The sequence below is a fragment of the Leucopleurus acutus genome (assembly GCF_964270905.1).
Source record: "Leucopleurus acutus genome assembly, chromosome: 5".
NCBI classification, from domain to species: Eukaryota; Metazoa; Chordata; class Mammalia; order Artiodactyla; family Delphinidae; genus Leucopleurus; species Leucopleurus acutus.
In genome coordinates, this window is record NC_139147.1 from 125,647,978 (window position 1) to 125,658,655 (window position 10,678).

The 10,678-nt window shown below is 42.2% G+C and overlaps 1 pseudogene across 1 annotated transcript; it reads right to left on the reverse strand.

Annotated features, from left to right (window-relative positions):
* Positions 1-8,063: 8,063 nt before the first annotated feature.
* Positions 8,064-9,247, reverse strand: LOC309962449 (14-3-3 protein gamma-like; annotated as a pseudogene). Its single transcript has 2 exons — positions 8,810-9,247; positions 8,064-8,719 (listed from the first exon to the last, which is right to left on the reverse strand). The product of its transcript is annotated as a 14-3-3 protein gamma-like (transcript).
* Between the last annotated feature and the right edge of the window lie 1,431 nt (positions 9,248-10,678).

Sequence of the window (10,678 nt, forward strand, 5' to 3'; positions counted from 1 at the left end):
TTAAGCAGGAAGGGATTTATTATAAGATATTAAGTAGCTCACAAAATGTATAGGAAGACTCAGGGAATAGACTCGAGGCTGAGCTTCCAGAAAAACTGCTAGAGGAGGTGGTAGAGAAATCCCTCTGCTACAGCTGCTTCTGTCACTATCAAACTCAGAACTACACTGTCTCTGCTGCTACCCACATCGGCAACATGGATGCCCCACGCCCTGCCTCTTTTACATAACTCAGTTTTGATCAAAGCATCATGCAACTTTATCTAATGAGAAGAACCTTAATCACATAGGTCCCGCCAAGTGGCAAGGAAGCAAGAGAAATGTACAATCTCTGTACAGGAAGTCATGCTAGAAAGTAATTGGAATGGCATTGAGTGAGTCAACATGCAGTACCTGTTTCAAAGGTGGCAGGGCTGATAGGCTTTGGTGAATGATTTTGTGGAGAGTAAGAGAGAAGAGGGTATTAAGGAAAGCCCCTAATTCTAGCTTAGATCCTGAGAGTATCATGGTAGATTTTTATTAAAGTAAAAACATGGCAGAAGGAGGACCTCTTCGGAGGTTGGAGAAAGGAGAGATAAGTTCATTGGGGTAGGGATTGACTTTGAGATATCTGTGGGTTGTATGTACAAAGGTGACCCCTGGATAGTTAGATGTAGGCACCTGGAGGTATAGATTAATGAGTTATCAGTATATGGATGGCACCTGATGAGAGACGAGACAGTCATTAGAGGAATAAGATCATATGGGAATAGAGTACAGCATCTGTAGCATGGAGGGCCAAAGATAAGAACCTTGGGAATACTACCAACACTAGAGGACAGGCAGAGCAAGAGGCATCAGCAAAGAGACTGGGAAGCGTTGACCAGAGAGGTGGAAGGAAGTTGGAATGTGGGTCATGGAAGGCAAGAGAAAAGAGTGTTTGGAAGAGAAGGGAGAGTGTGACAGTGTCGAATGCTGCCAGAGGTCAAGCAAATGGAGACTGAGTGGCGTCCAGTGGATTGAATGATAAAGAGGTCATTCGTTTCTCTTCTGTTCTCTTTTGAGGGCAATTTAAGTCTAGTGAGAGGGAAGAAAGTCAGATGTAGGGAGCGGAGGAGTGCATAGGATGTGGGGAAGAGGAGGGGACGGCAGTAGATGTCTCTTTCCATCAGTTTGGCCATGAAAGGAGAGATGAGAAAGGGATATGGGATTGAAGGAATATGGGGGGTGGGTGAGAAGGCATGGCTAGAGTGTATAAATGCTGATAAACAGGAGAGAGGAAGAGGAATAAGGTTCAGAAGAGAGAGGGGATAATTGAGAGATTGAGGTCCCTAAGAAGATAGAAGGGGTAAAGCCAGAGCTTAGACAGGTAGAGAGAGAGAGAGAGAGACATTCATTCATTCAATTATTTTTATTCATTCATTCATTTAATTCATTTTTTTCTGAGCCACTGCCTCCTTCAGCTGGGTATTGTGCAGTTCAGAGGCCATTAAGTATTTCTCCATTGAATTATCCTTCTATTTGCTCTTGAATTTATTCATTCTCTACTCACTCACTTAATCCTCCCTCCCTCCTTCTTTTCCTCCCGTCCTCCCTCCCTCCCTTCCTTCCTTCCTTCCTTCCTTCCTCCTTTCATGGGCTCATCCTGGGCCAAGGAAGGGACAATCCTTTGGGTCACTTTTCTTTCTGAGCCATCTGCCTCCTTCTCCTGGGCCTTGTGTAGTCCAGAGTTCACTATGAAATCCTCCATTCAATCATCCTTCTAGTTGCTCTTGAATTTATTTACTATCTCAAACGTGCCCATACTTTATTCACCCATTCAGCTACTTATTTATTTATTCATTCATTTATTAATTAATTCGTTCATCCATTCATACTCTACTCATTCATTCATTCACTCACACGTTCCCACTTAACTTATTTACTCAACTGACATTTATGTGTTGGTCATTGTGGGGATAGAGAAGAGCGGTGGATCTGTTCAGAGTCTGGAATTCAGAACTGTCTGCTTTGGTCAAAGGCACTGGGCAGACCCATCTTCCTTCTCCTATACACCTCTGCTTGGCTGGTGGCTCTCAAGCTAAGTGCTTCTCAACTATTGATGTTCCCACAGATAACCCGGGGATCTTGTTAAATGAAAGATTTTGGTTCTGTAGCTATGGGTGAGGCTTAAGATGCAGCATCTCTGACAAGATCCCAGGTTAGATCTATGTTTCTTGTCTTCAGACCACATTCTGTGTAGAAAGAGTCTTGATCAGTGCTGTCCAATAGACATGTTAGTGTGGCCAGATAATATTTAGGACACCCAGTTTAATTAATGAATTTCAGATAAACAATGAATTTTATTTTTAGAATAAGTATGTCCCAAATAGCACATGGGACATATTTATACTAAAAATTTACTAAATATACTAAAATAATTTGTGTTTATTTGAAATTCAAACTAATCTGGGCATCCAGTATTTTTATTTCCTAAATCTGGAAAGCTTATGTATGATCTGAGCCACAAATGTGAATCACATATGTAATTTAAAATTTTCTAATAGCTACATTTTAAAAAGTAAAAAGAGGTAGGTGAATTAATTTAAAGAATATACTTTATTTAACCCAATATATCCAAAATACCATTTCAACATATTATTAATATAAATATTATTAATGAGATAGTTCTCATTCTCTTTTTTGTGCTAAGCCTTTGATATCCAGTGTATATTTTACACTTACATCTCATTTTGAATTAGCCACATTTCAAGTGCTCTGTAGCCTCGTGTGGCTAATGGCTACTGTGTTGAACAGCTCAGGTCCAAATCTCCCTAGCTATTCCTATTTCACTGACCTGGGGCATAAGCTTTAAAAGCTCCAATGATTCCAATGTGCAGCCTGGTTACCACTTCTGCTCTTCAGGGCTGCCTGGTCACAGATCATTCCGTGATGAGCGGCAGCGGCCACAAGAGGGAGCCAGCCCTTTGGAATAAAGGCTTCTCAAAGCTGCCCGGTCTTCACTAGGCAGGGACTCGGGAAAACCTGGACGAATCCACGAGCTGGACCTGTTCCTCAGTTTCCCTTACACTCGCTTTCCCAGCCAAGGTTTCCCACAGCCCGGGCCGCTATTGCAGATCTCTCTGTTAAGTTGCTCCGTAATTATCCCTTTCCTCGGCTGTATCTTGATCTTCCCTCTCCCACCATCATAAGGTCTTTCCCGCCTTAGCAGTTTGTAAGGTACGAAAACTAGGAACCAGGGGTCCTAGAGGTTGGGGTCGTATTCCAGCTCTGCTGCTGACGAGCCAAGCACCCTTTCAGCGCTTCCCATAATCGTTGCCAGCTTCTTCACTAGTGTGGAGATACTATCAATCTCATAAGCATGTCGAGAAAGGACAACGTGTGATGATATACTTAGTGTCCAGGAGATGCTCCTAAGAAAATGAAGCGACGTAGGTGCTCAGGGAGTAACAGTTCATTCCCCGCCTGCCCCCCTGCAGATGTGTTGGAGGTAACGTGACACACCTAACAGATTAGCTCCCAAACTTGGCTGTACCACAGGATCATTGAACAAACTTACGCATAAATCCTATTTCCTGATCCTCCCAGAGATTCTGCTCCAGTAGCTCTGGGATGAGACCAGGGATTATGGATTATGAATTTTAAAGAAGTTCTCCAGGTGATTCTGAGAAGCCAGCCTGGTACTGGTTTCGTGGCTCGTGTGGGACTGACATGTGGAAGGAACAGGGGATTTGGAATCAGGGGTCCTGGGCTTCACCTCATGCTTTGCTGTTTACCTAACTTTTCTGAGCCTCTGTCATGCCATTGCTAAAGGAGACAGTATAAGACCCCTGCCCAGGGGGTGGTAAGATATATAAGGCAGAGTAAGGGCTGGGCAGCCATGCTCCATCCTTTCCCCACCCCCTCCTATGCCCCCTCTTTCCCAAGTCCCTGGCCTTCCTACTGTTTCTTGCACAGGCCATTCTTTCTCACCTCCCAACAACTCCACACCTTTCCTGTTATTGGGATGTCCGAGCTGGGCCAGCTAAACCAACAGCGCTTCTTGCTTCCCTTGGACTTATTAGATTCTGTCTTTGGTGTCCTATTGCCCCACCCTGGTTTCGGATTCAGTTTCTTTGATGGGGCAATGAGTTTATCCTTAGGCCAATTCAAATGTGGCCTTTTCTATCTCCTCACCACTCTTCCCACCCTACTCCCCACCCTGTCTCCCACTTCACTCAGCCCCAAGGAGCCGGACTTAGCTGACAGGTCTTCATGGGAGGCGGTGTGTGCCATAGAGGAAGGAAAGAGGAGAAGTTCCATGTGGGAAAGAACAAAGAAGACAACCTTTGCAGGTTTTGGTCTGAAACAGATTTGCTCTACAGCAAACCTATCAAAAACAAAGCTAGAGGACAAATGCCCAAAGGTTAATATCTTACCAGGTCTCATATATAAATGATACTAAATGAAGTTTGCAGTTATGATTCATATCATGGATTAAACATTCTGATTTTTCACACTTGAGACAGTAATTGTATCTTAAAGTGACTGTAGGATCGTCAACCAAGAGTGAGCAGAAAAATCAAGGGCTTGCTACAGTTTTCATCTAGTTGTAGAGGAAATTTACACTCACTGACCAAACTTTAGAGTGACAATACCAGACCCCCAAAAAAATGCATTTTTATTATGTCAGCATTGGTAACTATTCAATGTACTGGTCATACCCAGTATTCTTAACCTCTTTATCTATTTATTTATTTTTTCAGATCTGTAAGTTTATTTGCTCAATGTACAACAGCTACGTAATGAGTCACATTCATGATCTTCCATCACTGAGGAAAACTGCTAAGAATGGTCCGTGTGTGAAATAATTCCTTAGAGAAACATGGAGTTGGAAAAATAATCACTGATTAGACCTTAAAAATAGTTCACTGCATAACTTGACAAAAAGCAAAAAGGCTCATTCAGAGAATGTATTCGTTGTTCTCCTACACTATAATAGTTATAATTTCACCATGACAAACACCAGACATTAAGATTAAGCTAACACTGGTGTTTCTTTTGCTTCCCCCCCACCCTTAAAAACAAAATATATAACTGCATGTCACTATAGCAACATCCAAAACAGATCAATTTGTTACGGTCACTATTCGGTAGAGCAAACTTTACCCCCAAAAGGAAAAATTAAATTAAAAAAACTTTAAAAAATTTGAAGACTTAATTCTTTTTTGTCATAGGAATACATAACACCTACAGTATAAGTTACTAAATTTCAAGCTACTGTATAGAACTACAACACTAGCATGCACAGTATTGTATCAATAGGGTAATGGAGGAGTAATCATTTCACTGGAGAGACAGCATCATAGGCAAGTGCATTTCTTTAAAAATAAAGAAAAGAAAATAAACCATTCAAGCTGCTTAAATATCAAGACTTGATATTTAAGGGCTTCCCTGGTGGCGCAGTGGTTGAGAGTCCGCCTGCTGATGCAGGGGACACGGGTTCGTGACCCGGTCCGGGAGGATCCCACATGCCGCGGAGCGGCTGGGCCCGTGAGCCATGGCCGCTGAGCCTGTGCGTCCGGAGCCTGTTGCTCCGCAACGGGAGAGGCCACAACAGTGAGAGGCCCACGTACCGCAAACAAAAAATCAGGTCTCCCATTCCCTCCATTTTTAGCCCTCAGATATGGTTTTATCTTGCATTATTCTAAAAAGCAGCCAGAGCTAAAGCTGAAATGTAAAAGAAAAATAGGTTTTGTAGTTCCAGTAAATCATTTCCAAATGCTACAAGGAAGGACCCAACACTGCTCACTGGGCATGAAGATAAATTAAGGAAATCCCCACTTACGCTCCCCCCCCCCCCCCCACCAAATCTGTTCCCATCCGTGCCATTGACGTCAGGCCCCTGTTAGGGCACAGAAGCTATAAAGCTCTCTTCTGTTAGTTCTTCTGGTAGGTTTGGTTTGTTGGGACTTCTGCTCTAGCACATGGAGGGGGCCTTCTAAGGAAAGTCATGCTGGGTAACTGTGCCACATTACAGAGGATAGTCACACCCTTCTATCTTCACTGTCACCTAGATCCTGGTCAACACGTGCATTTCACAACTGGAAGCTCCCTTTTGGTTTTAGCAAAAGCAACTGTCAGGTTTTCCTCAATTACTATTCATTCCTCTCCCTGCCTAAATAAAACAAAGAAACAAACAAGTCTGGTGTCATTACCTATCTCAGCAGTTCACGCTGTTACTGACCTTATAAAAAAGGCTGAATGCACACGCAACAGGTCGTGTGTTAACACTTATCCAAAATGAGAACCAAGGACCTAAGGCTAACTGAAACAAACTGGTGGAAATAGCATCGTGGGTTCCTTCAATTCTAAAACGTGTACAGATGGTACAAATCAATTTCCAACTTCTATGCTTTCATTAAAAAGAAAAAAAAATACATAGAAAAAGTTTTGGTCAAATAGGAGTTAAGTATTTATTATCTGATAATGATTTTAGTTTATTTTCCTACAACGATTATTTGGGGAAGGAGTGTTTTCAGGGAGGAAAAACTGACACCCAAGGCTCCTGAAATTGGACAGAATGTTTATGAATAGAGCTCTTCCTTTAGGATTTTTCTACCAGTAAGCTCCTAGCACCTGAATTTTCACACACTGCACCACAAACTTTCTCAAAACGACCGCCAACTTCTATGACCCAACAGCTTTTCAACCCACCCGAGCGCATGCCCTGGGCACAAGGTACAGTAGGGAAGACTCAGGTGAGGAGTGAGACAGCAGTGCAGTCCCTGAGGAAGGAGCTATGGCAGCTGAAAAAAATCAGGATCTCTCTGGAAATATAAGCACAATAAATGACATACAGACCTGAATTTTCCTCTATTTTTGTGGTGTTTAACGTTTCTATTAAAGTGATTAATCATTTTTGTGGTGGATTTAAGTTAAGAAGAAAGAAGGACAAAAATCCCACAGCCACCTGCCAAGCACCTATTCAACAAAACCTAAAGTAGCTTTGATTCTCCTCAGGCAAGCCTTTTGGCCTAGGAGACAGATAACAGCAAAACCAACCTGGATGAGGCTGAATAAGGATGTAAAAGCCAAAATAAGAAAAAACACACAATCAATGGCTTGATGTCATATATGGCTGTAATGTAGAAATACTGTAAACTGCAATTTAGTGTTAATACTGTCAACTAATCAGAAACTTCTGAAAACTGGCAAGGCCTAAACCACAAGGATAAATATACCTTATGTTCTAAGTCTATCAGTTTGGGATTTTAACTATTCCATGTCTGGTAGAGTACACCCTGAAAAACAAAATGCACAGCTAAAACGGATGAGCTAGAAAGTACCCAGAACTTAAAAGACAAGAGCATATGTACATAAAAATCCTTACTGGAACCACAAAAATTATTGAATGGGGGCTATTCCGTTTACGTTTTCTTTTCATCTTAAAACCCTATTTTCTAGGGGTAAGATAGGAATAAAGACACAGACCTACTGGAGAACGGACTTGAGGATATGGGGAGGGGGAAGGGTGATCTGTGACAAAGCGAGAGAGAGGCATGGGCATATATACACTACCAAACATAAGGTAGATAGCTAGTGGGAAGCAGCCGCATAGCACAGGGAGATCAGCTCGGTGCTTTGTGACCACCTAGAGGGGTGGGATAGGGAGGGTGGGAGGGAGGAAGATGCAAGAGGGAAGAGATATGGGAACATATGTATATGTATAATTGATTCACTTTGTTATAAAGCAGAAACTAACACACCATTGTAAAGCAATTATACTCCAATAAAGATGTTAAAAAAAAACCCTATTTTCTAGCAATAAGTTAAATTAAGGACAGCTCCACTTGCATTAGTCTACAGAACAGTCCATATGCCAGTGTGAGGCTGCTATTCCAATACCAGCACAGCTAGCCTGACTTTCCACTAGTGGTATTTTGGCAAAAATGTCAAAGAGGCGATCAAAGACAGGACAGGTCGTGGGTTTCTCCCTAGGAAGGTCATCGCTCCCTTTCCCTCCCCCACCCGACCCACAATTCATGGGAAAAAAATAAAGACTGCAGTAGTAGCATCAGCGTGTGCTGCCAGCCCACCAGGGGGCCTTAATTGTTGCCTTCTCCACCGTCGTCGTCTTGCTGATCGCTTGTCCAGAGCGTGAGGTTGTCGTGGAGGAGCTGCATGATGAGCGTGGAGTCCTTGTAGGAGTCTTGTTGAGAGCATTGAGCTCAGCAATGGCGTCATCAAAAGCGGTCTTGGCCAAGTGGCAGGCTTGCTCTGGGGCGTTCTGGCTCTCATAGTAGAAAACGGAGTAGTTAAGGGCCAGGCCTCATCTAATGGGGTGAGTGGGCTGCACGTGCTCCTGGCTAATCTCATGGGCTTCGCTGTAGGCCTTCTCAGATGACTCCACGATGGTCACCCCCTTCTCTCCAGTGGCGACTTTGGCCAGGTAGTGGTAATAGTCCCCTTTCATCTTCAGGTAAAACACTTTGCTCTCATACGGGGTCTCACTGCAATTCTTGATCAGGTAGTTATCCAGTAGGCTCAGCACATCCTGACATACAGCCTCCAACTCCTTCTCTATTTTTTCACGGTAAGCACAGACCATCTCTATCTTCTTCTCATTACCATCTGCAGATGTCTTCTGCTCAATGCTACTAATGACCCTCCAGGAAGAACGGCGTGCCCCAACTACATTCTTGTAGGCCACAGAGAGAAGATTTCTTTCTTCATTGGACAGTGGCTTATTCAGCTCTGTCACCTGCAGGAGCGACGGGCGACTAGTCCCCAAGTCGACCCAGCGAAAACCCGCGTCTGCGAAGGGTGGGGTGGCGGGGGTGGGGGGACTCACGTTCTTCATGGCCTCGGCCATGTCGTCGTAGCGCTGCGCCTGCTCCACCAGCTGGGCTTTCTGCACCAGTTGCTCGCGGTCCACCATCTTCACGGGCTGGGTCGGGCCAGGCGAAGAGACCGGGGCGGCCTGAAGGGCTTGGAGGGCGGCTGCGGGCGCGGCTGGAGCCTGTGTGCCGGAAGGACCGACCCACGAAGCAAGCGGCTGAGGTGACGGCATGAAGGCTGCGGCTCAAGCTGAGACCGTGGGACCCGGCACGAGGCGGCTCTTAACCTCTTTATTTTCATTTTTTTTTAATATAATGGGATAATTTTTATGCTATTACATCAAAATTTACCCCAGTCTTTTAAAACCCTGTGTAGTATTGCATCATTTGTGTATACTGTAATTTATTTCACATGATCCAGCAATCTCACTCCTGGGCATATATCCAGAGAAAACTCTAACTTGAAAAGATACACGCACCCCAATGTTCACAGCAGCACTATTCACAAGAGCCAAGGCATGGAAGCAATGTAAATGTCCATTGACAGATGAATGGATAAAAGATGTGGTATGATGGAATATTACTCAGCCATAAAAAAGAATGAAATGATGCCGTTTTCAGCAACGTGGGTGGACTTAGAGATTATCATACTAAGTGAAGTAAGCCAGTCAGAGAAAGACATATATCATATGATATCACTTATATATGGAATCTAAAAAAATAATACAAATGAACTTATTTATAAAACAGAAATAGACTCACAGACATAGAAAACAAATTTATGATTGCCAAAGTGGAAAGGGGGGGGAGGGATGAATTTGGAATTTGAGATTAACAGTTATAGACTACTATATATAAAATAGATAACCAACAAGGACCTACTGTATAGCACAGGGAACTATATTCAATATCTTGTAGTAACCTATAATGGAAAAGAATATATGTATATCTATTTATCTATATATCTATATATATCTTCTAATCACTTTGCTATACACATGAAACATTGTAATCAATTATACTTCTGTTAAAAAAAAGGAAAAAATTCAGCTAGTTTAAAAAATAATCAATCGCATATAATGTATATTTAGTTGTTTCCAATTTTTAAATTATAATTATTTATAATGACATCAATGATATTGATATCTTAGAACATTAATCTTTTCCCCCTCGTTTCATTATTTCCTTAGGATAAACTCCCTGAAGTGAAATATCTGGTATGAGCGTAAAAAAAAATACACATTTAAAATTTTGATCATATTGTCCTCTCAAAAAGTTAGATCAGCTTATACTCCTGCTAAAAAACAGTATATTTAAATGACAATTTTCCATACCCTCAAAAACAGGATTATCAATATTTTACTACTTTCAAGAAAGAATAGATGGAAGTGACGCCCCATTTTAACCTGCAATTCTTTGGTTATCGTCTGCCAAGTACCTTTTTCTGTATTTGTGGACATCTTTATTTCTTCTCTTTCGATTTGCTTGCTCATGTTCATGAGTAAAGTTTTAATCAGATTAATAATTCCATTACAAGGTTGTGTCTTAATATCTTCTTTCAGTGAAATTAATGTCAAATTGGTGGGCAGAGGTCTCTACCCTCCAATTATATATGATTAATGCCTCCAATTACTGTCTTAGATTAAAGTACTTTTCAGGTTCTTATCTTCTGTGCAACTCAAGGTTTTATGGTATTTTTATTTATTTTTTAGAAGAATTTGAGTGTAGCGTGAAGCTCGCTCAGACAGAAATAAGGTTGCTAATGTGGTCTTTGGTAGGGAAGGGAGCTGCCTCTCTGTGGGACCTACTCATTGATTCTAAAAGCCAGACCATCCAGATCTATTTGAAACAATCTTTGAGGATGTTTATTAAGACCAAAAAGA